The sequence below is a fragment of the Canis lupus genome, chromosome 1 (genome assembly GCF_048164855.1).
Source record: "Canis lupus baileyi chromosome 1, mCanLup2.hap1, whole genome shotgun sequence".
Classification (NCBI taxonomy): domain Eukaryota; kingdom Metazoa; phylum Chordata; class Mammalia; order Carnivora; family Canidae; genus Canis; species Canis lupus.
Window position 1 is genome coordinate 109431447 of NC_132838.1, and position 11327 is coordinate 109442773.

The following is an 11327-nucleotide window of genomic DNA, read 5'->3' on the forward strand; positions in this document are numbered from 1 at the left end:
CAAGACTAGTTTTTTTGTTTGTTTTAAAGATTTTTATGTATTTATTTAAGAGAGAGCAGGGCAACGGGGTACCTGGGTGGCTCAGTTGGTTAAGCATCTGCCTTTGGCTGAGGTCATGATCTCAGGGTCCTGGGAAGGAGCCCTGTCTCGCTGGGCTCCCTGCTCAGCAGGAAGTCTGCTTCTTTCCCTCCCTCTGCTCCTCCAGCTACCTGTGTTCTTTCTTGTCTGTCAAATAAATAGAATCTTAATAGAGAGTGAGCATGCATGGTGTAGGGAGAAGGGAGAGAGGGAGAAACAGACTCTCTGCTGAGTAGGGAACCCGATGATGTGGGGGTTCTTTCCAGGACCCTGAAATCATGACCCGAGCTGAAGGCACACATTTAACTGACTGAGCCACCCAGGAGCCCCAGTCAGTTTCTTTATGATGTCACCCTTTGTTTTTATCTTTGAACAGATTTTCCTATTCTTAGAACAGATACATTCCACTTCTTTCTTGTTCTTTTACAAATTTTTCCCCTTCTTAGCTCTGTGATCCTTCCGTAACAGATTTGGCATACAGTGGTAGGTAAGTAAAAAAATAACACTTAAAAACAATATTAAAATTTAAGTAATACAAAATAATACAGTATCAGGTGAGATACTGGCCATCCCCCTTCACCCTCAGCACAGTCTATGGCTGTGCCCCTAAGATCCCAGTTCTAAAGGATGATGAGGGATCCCTGGGTGGCGCAGTGGTTTGGCGCCTGCCTTTGGCCCAGGGCGCGATCCTGGAGACCCGGGATCCAATCCCACATTGGGCTCCCGGTGCATGGAGCCTGCTTCTCCCTCTGCCTGTGTCTCTGCCTCTTTCTCTCTCTCTCTCTGTGACTATCATAAATAAATAAATTTTAAAAAAAATCTTAAAAAATAAAGGACGATGAAGTTCACACTGAAGCTCAGCGTGGGATCTCCGGGCCAAACCAACCCTGGCTAGCTGAAGGGCCACCGAGGTTGTATCCTGGAGCCCAGTGTCTCATTGTCCGTTATCACTGTGATTAGTGCCTCTGGAGAGGCACCCATAAGGCATGGCATGATCAAAGCAGTCTATTTCTGGGGCCCCAGAATAGTGGCAGGTGAACCTTTAAAGAACATCTAAGCCAAAGTCATCAATTCTTCTGCTTAAAAGCTGTTAACTGCACATGGGCCTTTTGCCCCCAAGACAAGGGTTTAACAGGACAGCCCCGAGGACACCTTATGGGGTAATGCCCAGCTACAAAGGAGCTGCCCTCACTTCATGTGGAAGAAGGGAGAAGTGCGTATACTTGCCAAATCTGAGGCCCCGGATGCGCCCTGCTTCTGTTTTGGAGTTAACATTTCCTGAGTGTGTCTATGCTGTGCACTGAGCTAGGTGCTTTCCCACAGCCACCTACCACTCATTCACTCATCAAATGAATGATGATGCCACTGAATCCTCAGCCTTGTTTTTTTTTTTTTTAAAGATTTTATTTATTTATTTATTCATAGAGACACAGAGAGAGAATGAGAGGCAGAGACACAGGCAGAGGGAGAAGCAGGCTCCATGCAGGGAGCCCGATGTGGGACTCGATCCAGGGTCTTCAGGATCACGCCCTGGGCTGCAGGCGGCACTAAACCGCTGTGCCACCGGGGCTTGCCCTCCTCAGCCTTGTTTGTGAGGAGCTCCAGGGTAGAGAGGACACAGATGAGAAAAAGCCAAGTATCTGAAAGGTGCAACCCTTACCCCAAACTGCACAGACGTTAAATTCTTTTTTAAATTTTTAAAAATTTATTTATTCATGATAGATACACACACAGAGAGAGAGAGGCAGGCACATAGGCAGAGGGAGAAGCAGGCTCCATGCAGGAAGCCTGACGTGGGACTCGTTCCAGGGTCTCCAGGATCACACCCCAGGCTGAAGGTGGCACTAAACCGCTGGGCCACAGGGGCTGTCCACAGACGTTAAATTCTAAGTCTAGGGCCTTGGACGCTCTCGTGCCTCAGTGTTGTTCTGGAAGATGTCTGACATCTACCCTACAGGGTGGGATCAGGACCACAGGCTGCCCCCAGAAGAAATGCCACACTTGAGTGAAGCCCCCTGGCACTCAGCATTTTAGGTTGCTTCTGAGATGACACTGCTGCTGGTTGCTGCCAACCCCCAAAAGTAGGAGGTCAGGAACGGACCTAGTAATTTTATAATGGTCTCTTTTCTCAGTGACTTTTCCAAATTGGGCTCAGACATATTTAAACTTTCCACCTATTTGATATCCCAGGTAACACATATCACACACACGAAATCATTCCCATTTTGGCAAGCCGTGGGTATGTGTTAGCAGGCGCAAAGCTTCACCCTCTGGCCTGGAAATAAACATAGCCTTCCCTTTATCTGAGTATTGGTCCCCTCCAGCACAGAGATAACAAAGGCACAAATGGCAGGAGTTTAAGTCCTTAGAATGTAGCAATGGCTGCAATGTCTGAGTCCCAGTGTGGAGAGACCCTGAGTGACCGACAGGTAGAAGATCTTGACAGCCTCAGGTCATTCACCAGCCTTTTGCAACTCTGACCTGCAGCTTGGAGAGGAGGAGTCCTCTGCACCTTCTCTTCGTGGCCACCTGTCCCAGCAGTACCAGAGAGCAGAATACAAGCTGCAAATCAGCTCTCTGGAAATTATCTGAGGCGTGGGCCTACTGAAACTTCACTAGATGGATGATCACAAGAGTCAAAGCATTTAAAAGCACAAGGCCAGTTCCATAGCATTAATTAATCATCAACTTAGTATTTCCTGTAATCGGGACACATGTTTATTTTACGAAATTCCATTTTAAAATAGCAATTCTGCTGCTGCCCTACACAACGCCATGGCATAATTTGGGAAAGGTATCATTTGCTAGGCCAGTACCATTTTTCACAGCTACTAATCAGACATCAATTAAAAAAAAACAAAAGCCTTACATTACAGCAGACTGCAAACACCACGAAGACTGTTGCTGAAGCAGGGCAGAGGGATAGCAACAGAGCTGAGAACTAGGGTGCCTGACAGAGCAAGACTGGCTTCCAAGGGCTATGCATCCTGGGACCCACACAGAAGCACCCCAGGAGTGACTCTGGCTCACACCAGCCAGCCTAACATAAAGGCCTTGCCAGTAGCGCCACTGCCCTGTGACTACAGATCTATTCCATGTCCACAAGTCCACTGAAGAAACTTCAACCAAACTCTGAGGCATCTCTACACACCAATGACCCACTACCAAAGCAGAGCCTTGGCTCTAAGCCTTTTTTCCTTTCCTTTTTTCAAAAAGCCCTATCTGTAAAAGCCCTTCAAATATCTTCTATGTTAATCTTTTGGAATAGAACAAGAAAAAGTTTAGCACGGCCAAGGTCACACTCTTCAAATACCCGAACAACTACCATGTAGAACAGTCTTGTTCCAATGGCTCTAGAAAACAGAGCTGTGACAAAGAACAGAATCTGTAAGAAAGGCAGCATTCCCTCAATATGTGACCTATCAGTAGCCTCAGCTGTCACTCCTTGCATGGGAGCAGAGCTTCAGAACTCCCTCTTCGCCAGATTCCCATTTGTTAAGGGTTGCTGTTTAAAAATATTACTACCTGGTCTAGGAAGATGGCTAACAACAATTATAAATCATGGAATGCTTACCATGTGAGAGGCACATAATGACAAGTGCTTACTATGCGTTTTTACATTAGGTCTCACAACAGCCTCTTTAGAGAGGTTATTATTAACCCCACTTTTCGGATAGGAATGCAGAGATAGAGAGGCAAAGTAAGAGGCACAAGGTCAGAGAGCTGCGCAGTTATGACTTGAACTCCATCTGACTTTAGAGTCTGTTCTTTTACTATGTTCTAGATCAGCTCTCAAGCCCGAGCATGTGTTGGACTCACCAAGGCTTGCTACTGTAATACAGGTGCTAGGGTTCTACCTGCAGAGAATTCTGATACTGTCAGTTTGGAGTGAGGCCCAAGGATGTGCATTTCCAGCATATTCCCAGATGCCCCCAATGCCACTGACCAGAGAACCAACCATACTTTTTAATAACTGCTATTCTAGAAGATGGACCAGACTTCTCCACACTTGATCTTAGCCAAAAGGCCGAGAAGCGATGGACCAGACTTCTCAGATCTCTGATTCCTAAGTTCTGTGTTTAATACAATTGGAATGGTGGGAGGGGGAAGATACATACTAGGAGAAACAGATACCAGATATGTCAGGAATAAAGCATTTTCAAGGCCTCATTCTTTCCTTCACTACATGTTACCGAGCCCCTACATGGCAGATAAGTGCCTTTCCAGAGCCTTTCAGGTGTTGTCTTCCTCAAACCTCTTTTGATGATCTCAGAAGGCTAGATGGCCCACTGCCACTGGCCCTGAGCCATTCCCCATGGGCCAAAAACTGGCACATGTGAGTCCTGACTTCCCTGTAAGAGCTGCTGCTGCCTACCACCCCGGCGCCTCCCCAGCACTTGGCACACTAGGGGCCCTGGGAGCTTGGAAACCAAGGAGAATCACCTCCTGCTGGGGCATGTGTCTGATTTTCTGAAATGTCCAAACACGTTTTTATTCCTGGATCCCAAACACCACTTCTCAGCACCAGTGTTTGTGGCCAGGAGCCTTTCCACAGTCAGCCTGGGTCAGTCAGGCTTGGCCTCTGCTCATTCACACCAGGACTCGTTCCTCCTCAGTTTCCTTTTAGCAACACATCGATACCTCTTCCAAGACAAACTGACTTGTTTATTTTTTATTTTTTATTTTTTATTTTTTATTTTTTTTTTAAAGATTTTATTTATTTATTCATGATAGTCACACAGAGAGAGACAGAGAGGCAGAGATACAGGCAGAGGGAGAAGCAGGCTCCATGCTGGGAGCCCGATGTGGGATTCGATCCTGGGTCTCCAGGATCGCGCCCCGGGCCAAAGGCAGGCGCCAAACCGCTGCGCCACCCAGGGATCCCTGTTTAGTTTTTATATTCTATATTTAGATATAAAAACTCAGCACTTTAGTCCTTTAAAAAAAAAAAAAAAACATAATTGGTGCCGGTGCTCTAAAATGGCCCACACCAGATAGGTCTTAACTATGAAACAACTTTTGTTGACTTTTCTGGGGGCTGAAATCTAATAGAGCATTCTTCTCTTTTATTCATCTAAGAAGTCTCAGGTGGGCTACATTTCAAGGCCAGAGGGGTGCCGAGAACTCAGGGAGAGAAGAAACTCCCTCCACCATAAAATTGAAACTGTCTTGAAGAGAGTTGACCTCTGGGGAGGAGTCAAAGGCCAGCAGCAGTACATGTAGGCTCTCCTTTTGAGCCCTGTAGTACGGCACTCCCACCTCAACGCAGGATGAAAGGGCTCGGGGGCAGTAGGGTGCTGAGGTCAGAAGCAGAAGCTACTTACTTGTTAGCTCTAAGACCCTGTGCAGCTGGGTTTCCCTCTCATGACAGAACAGTCCCCGCTCCATGGTCTAGTGGTGCATCTTTCAGGAAACCAGAGCACAGGGCTAAGGGAGTTGCTCTCACCTGCATGATCTTTTTTTTTTTTTTTAAAGATTTTATTTATTTATTCATGAGAGACACAGAGAGAAAGACGCAGACAGAGACACAGGCAGAGAGAGAAGCAGGCTCCATGCAGGGAGCCCGATGTGGGACTCGATCCTGGGACTCCAGGATCACACCTTGGGCCAAAGGCAGGTGTTAAACCACTGAGCCACCCAAGGATTCCTCCCCCCTTTTTAAAGATTTTATTTATTTATTTATTCATGAGAGACACAGAGAATGAGAGAATTAGAAAGTGAGAGAGAGAGAGAGAGAGAGAGAGAGAGAGAGGCAGAGACACAGGCAGAGGGAGAAGCAGGCTCCACGCAGGGAGCCTGATGCGGGACTCGATCCTGGGACTTCAGGATCATGCCCTGGGCTGAAGGCAGGCGCTGAACCGCTGAGCCACCCAGGGATCCCCTTACCCACATGATCTGAGTGGAAAGCAAGCTGGCAAGTGGAAGAGCACCTGAGTTTTGCTGTCCGGGTGACACAGGTTCAAATCCCGCCCCTGACTGCGGTACACCTGATCACAGAATGGATGAACACCTACTTTCTTAGGCTGCTGCGAAGGATAGCTGAGAAATCTACCCAAAATAAAGCCCACAGTCTAATGCTTGCCACCCGCCCCCACCCTCTCCATACTCTCAACAAGCCTCAACAGCAGTGCCTGCCTGAAGGCATGGCTTGTTTTGAGGGCTCAGCCAAAACAAGCCAGTTGACAGAAAAATAGTTTAAAACATGCACGGGCTTTGACACTAAAGTGACCTTGATTCTGATGCTGACTCTTGTCTCACAGCTGGCTGGGTGACTGAGGACAAATCACTCTACCTCTCGGAGTCTTGGGTTCCTCATCAAAAATGGGGTTGTGTATTAAAGACTCCTGTCGAGATGCTGCAAAGAGTGAGGCTGCACATAGAAAAGCCAGCCAGGTGGCATGCTGAAAGAATAGTGACAATGATAAAATAACGATGGTAGGTAACTTTTGTTGAGGGCTGACTCTGTGCCAGGCACTCTTCTTAGCTTTTCATTAGAACTGTCACAGTGACTCCACCAAGTAATTATTTGAGGTAAATACTGTTTTTATTCCCCCTTTACAGAGAGCGAATGGAGGCTCAGCAAGGCTAAGCCATTTGCCCAAGGCCACAGAGCTGGGGGAGTAGTGGAGGCAGGACCTGAAGCGGCTCTCTCAGGCTCCGTCCCAGATGACTGCACAAGGAGTCCTACCACCTTGGCTGTTAACTCTGTCCCTTCTTGTCTGTGGTGTGTAGCATACATCCTGCAAATGCCAGATCCAGTATGGGCTCTGAGAACGTTCCCCTTGTGCAGTCTTATGCATTCATCTCTTCATTCACACCCCATTCAGCGGTCTCCTCTGTCAATTGGGGGGGGGGGGGGCGAGGAGGAAGAGCTTCAAGAAAAAATGCTGCCTCCTTGCCAGAGAAAAAGCAGCCAATGGCAAGTATCCTTGCTTTATTCCTATGATGTGGTTCTACTATTGACGACCTGAAAGAGCCCCCACCAAATCTCCCTGTTGCCTTCCTGTTTTGGATGTGCCTGGAATGATTTTCTGGTTTTTCTATTACCCGAACACTAGGGTCACTTTGGCCCCGCCAGTGCCCCTTTGTTAGCTGTCTTCCCTTGGTAATTCCCTCGTCAATCAAGATCTGTTTCTGGCAATGCCAGACCTCCTTTCTCCCCATGACAGAATGCCACTAACACTCTATTATGACTGCTTGACCGGGTGTTAGCCCCACAAGTAGGCACTGTAGCTTTATAAATTTCCAACGCTATTGTATATACACAGAGTCATGTCATGAATCTTGAGGCTGAGGAGGAAGGGAGGGAAGAGATCTGGAGGGAAGAGATGAAAATATCACACCAGGTCTGGGACATCATATGGCTCTAGCATCTGGCTGATCCTTATAAGCTACCCATTATTTAATGCCATTAACTGTGAAAGAGGGCTTCTGGACTCCGCTCTCAGCCAAACAAAGGGCTCTGTATTTTTCCCGATTTTCAAGAAAATGCATACCCTAACAGATGTTTTTAGGAAACCATAGTGAAGTGAACTTTAGGTCAGGTAGAGCTGATGTTGCTGTTCCGGGCAGGCCGGGATGGTAGGGAGAGGAGAGTGTGACCCATGATCGAGGTGAGCAGACTGTACCCAGCAGAGCGGCATTCACTGTTCAAAGCCAGGAGCAGCTGGGAGACCCTTCTGCCAAGAATCCGAGCATCCTTGGGGCTCCGGGCATGACTTTGTCAGCACTCACACAAGCCCAGTGGCACAGGGGTGATAGCAGTGTGACTCTGAGGCGAGTTGATGGTGCCATAGTGAGGGGTCTCAGTGGTTAAACAAAGAGCTACCAACAAAGAAACAGCCCCAGATAGCACACAGGTACAATGTGTTACCACCAGCCCAGTGTGTATAATGCCAACTGCCTTTCCAACATACTCTCAAGTAGAAAGGCCCTTGAGGTCAAGGCAGATTCCTCCCAAGCATTAATGAGGGCAGAGGTTAACTTCTCTCAGGTTCCTGATTCCTAATGAACCATAAAAGGAACAAAGATGTCACAATCACAGTGGAGCATCCTTCCTTTCCTGGCTTCCTTCTCCTCACTAAGAAGGGCATTTTTCATAGGTCAGAGGCCTATAATCCTCAGATAGGAAAAGGAGTTGTGATCCCCATAGGCTGACAATCCTTCTGCTCCAAATCTAGGATAACATACAAATGCTACTACACATGGCCTGGGGTGGCCTGCGTCACCACCGGAGCCTGCTCCCCCGCACCTCCATCACACTGGCTTGGAAGTGGGGGCACTTTCTTGCCTCAGGGCCTTCTTACAGGTTGTTCCTTCTACTTTTATCTCCATTTTTCTAGCTGGTGAAACCTCACTCCCTCAGTGAGGGCTTCCCTGACCCCTGGATCTAAGTTAAGTGTGTTATGGTTAACTGTTTCTATTTATGTAGTGCTTCTACCACGGGCCAGGCTCAGGGCCAGGCATCTGACATGCACCATCTCAGCAAGGCCTCACAAGCACCTGTGAGTTGTGCACTACCACTATTATAATTCCCATTTTACAGTGGGAGAGACTGAGTCACACGGCTGACGAATGGCTAATGAAAGGCAGGGCTCTACCTGAACCCAGGCGGCCTGGCCCCAAATCCCCACACTCCTTTGGCTCTGCGTGTTCTCACATAGCACCAGCACACTGCAAAGTTCCCAGACAGCTGTGAAGTTATCTGCTGCATGCTGGCCCCCTAGTAGGCCGCGGGAGTGGGCAAGATTTTCCGGTGACCCATCTAGGTACCTGGATTTGCTACAGTAGCTCATACCTGAAGGAGTCTTTCAGCAACTACCTTGGAAAGGAGGGGAGGAGAAATAAATGCCTAAAAGGAAAAGTGCAGTTTCTCTTGTTGAAGAGAGGGAGGAAATGGACTGGAGTTGTGTGTTCTCAACTAGCCTCATGCCTCCAGGCATCCTGGCAGGCCTTCCCAGGCCCTGGAATGTAGGGGATTGAAAGCCTTAGGGGTGACCGGCAGAGAGTAAGGGTTTCAGAAACAACCTTGCCCAACTCCTACCTTCCTTTATGCACTGGATGAGGGTCCATGCTCCCTGCAGAGGTCTTGGGGACTTAGTAATAAGTCATTATTTCACTGGGGTCAGTCATTTGCTGTTCTGTGTGAGGCTTCGCTCTGGGTTGTTCACTTTAGCAGGGCATGGCCATAGTTCAGCTTTGACTGGGATCCCCTGCAAAGCGGGCTGCACCCCTGCCAGAAGCCGGACAGAAAAACACGCGCACACACATGTGCATGAAGGAGAGAGTGTGAGTGAGGGCCAAAGGAGCTCCCCTCAGAACTGTTCATCGGCACAGGTGAGCGGGCTCCAGGGAGGCACAGAGTGGAGACAGAGGTCCCAGGGCTGCTCTTAGGGACAGGCTTGTAGGAGCAAGCGTAGCCCCTTCTCTCTCAGCTCGCCAAGGGCAGAGCAGCCTGGCTACTAACTGAGTTCACCATTTCAGAGAGGGAAAGCACAACCAGGCCAGGCAGGGACTGGCAGGAACTGTCTCGGGGATTTGGGCTTCCACCCAAACTATTTCTGTCTTGGATGGAAGGGCAGGATTACTCTGTGAAACAAGCTTTACTCCTTTTGGCTGCTGGGCGCTCCAGGCAACTTGCCAGGGCATGCTGTTCTGATCAGGGCACTGGGTCCTGAGGAAATCCGCTAGCAATGCCGAGTCACAAGCTACACAAATTCTGCTTATCTGCAACAGGCCAAAGTAGAGCTGACTGCCTGCTTTTGTGGCAAGGGGGGCATTTTTAGGATGCAAGCAGCTGGTGTCTTTTTTTTTTTTTTTAAGATTATTTATTTATTTATTCATGAGAGACACAAAGAGAGAGGCAGAGACACAGGCAGAGGGAGAAGCAGGCTCCATGCAGGGAGCCTGATGTGGGACTTGATCCCGGGACTCCAAGACCACACCCTGGGCTGAAGGCGGTGCTAAACCGCTGAGCCACCTGGGCTGCCCTGGTGTCTGACTTATAATTGAGCAGAAAATAGGAGGGTGGTGAGAAATGGACACATGGGAAGCAGTCAAAAAAGAAGTGGAGAAACCTTTGTTTTACAACTATTTAGATTATGAGAAAGCAACTCGCTAACAAACCTAGAATTATAGAGGGAGGGAGAGATTAAGTAACACAAAACCCCCATAAAAATCACAGCAGATTAGACTGCACACCTATTTCAGCACTTTATCATCAATTCAAAGCAGTATAAATATGGCAATTACTCACATAAAGCCTGTTGGTGTATTCCAGCCGTAACTGCACCTATTAAATTGTTACAGTGATAGATGGGAGTATCTATACTGAAATTAGCTGCCTTCCCTGAAAGACAGAATCACAGAGATCTGGGCTGATGGCAGGGAAATAGCTGACTGGATTTAACAGCTCTGGTCCCACCAAGTCTCCACGACAGCTCTAGAAAATGGCTATGATGAATGTGGATGGAACTATGGAGGTTTTTGGAGGGTAGTTGCTTCCCAAGTGTTTAAGAACTTGGTTAAAATTCCAAATCTGTTCAGATGCTACAAAGTTCACAGCTTCAGCAGCCTGAAGCACAGAAGAAAGAGGCAGAATGTGGGTCCTTTCTATTCCAAAGGGCTGTGAGTGGCCTCTGTGCAGAAGATTCCGAGATTTGTTTCCTTTCTTATAAAGAGCAATCAGCGGTACTTTGACATTTATACTATATAAAGTATATAAGGTGATCTGGGAAGAAAAAGCCTGAGCAAAGGGTTCTCCCCACACTGACAAGAAGCACGCTGGCCCAGGGCTGTGCTCTTCTGGTTGTTCCTTCCCAGTCTCAGAGGACAGCTGCCTCCTCAGTGCTTGGTGCCCTCAGAAGGGCAAAGGAAGCCCATTGGTAATTTCTGAAATTTAGGAACTCTGTGCGAAAGGCAGGAGCAGTGTGGGATAATAGGAAATATAGAGTTGGTCCCCAGTTCCTGGCCCAGAACTCCTAAAACCCTTGGAATTTCCTTAAAGATAAATAAGAATGTCTTTTGTTACTCATAAGTCCTTTCCAGCCTTACCTGAATTTATGACAATGAGGTGACTTTGCTGGGTGCGGGTGGTATATAACTTCAGGGTAGGAGCTGGTTCCACAAAGATCAAATTTTGATTAAAGAGATAGAACTTTCAGCCCTCCTCCCCAAGAGAGGGGCTAGAGATGGAGCCCAATCACCGACAGCCAATGATTTAATCAACCATGCCTAACTAATGGAACCTC

General features: G+C 47.9%; 1 protein-coding gene and 1 long non-coding RNA gene across 5 annotated transcripts in view; one reads left to right on the plus strand and one right to left on the minus strand.

The window, feature by feature from the left end:
- Window positions 1–11327, minus strand: part of ARHGAP35 (Rho GTPase activating protein 35) — a 133155-nt gene that overhangs the window by 16614 nt on the left and 105214 nt on the right. The gene's annotated exons all lie outside the window — the stretch shown is intronic.
- LOC140603308 (uncharacterized) lies at window positions 316–7608 on the plus strand. The gene is made up of 3 exons (XR_012006309.1): window positions 316–565; window positions 6339–6513; window positions 6640–7608. It is a non-coding gene; the product is annotated as an uncharacterized lncRNA (long non-coding RNA).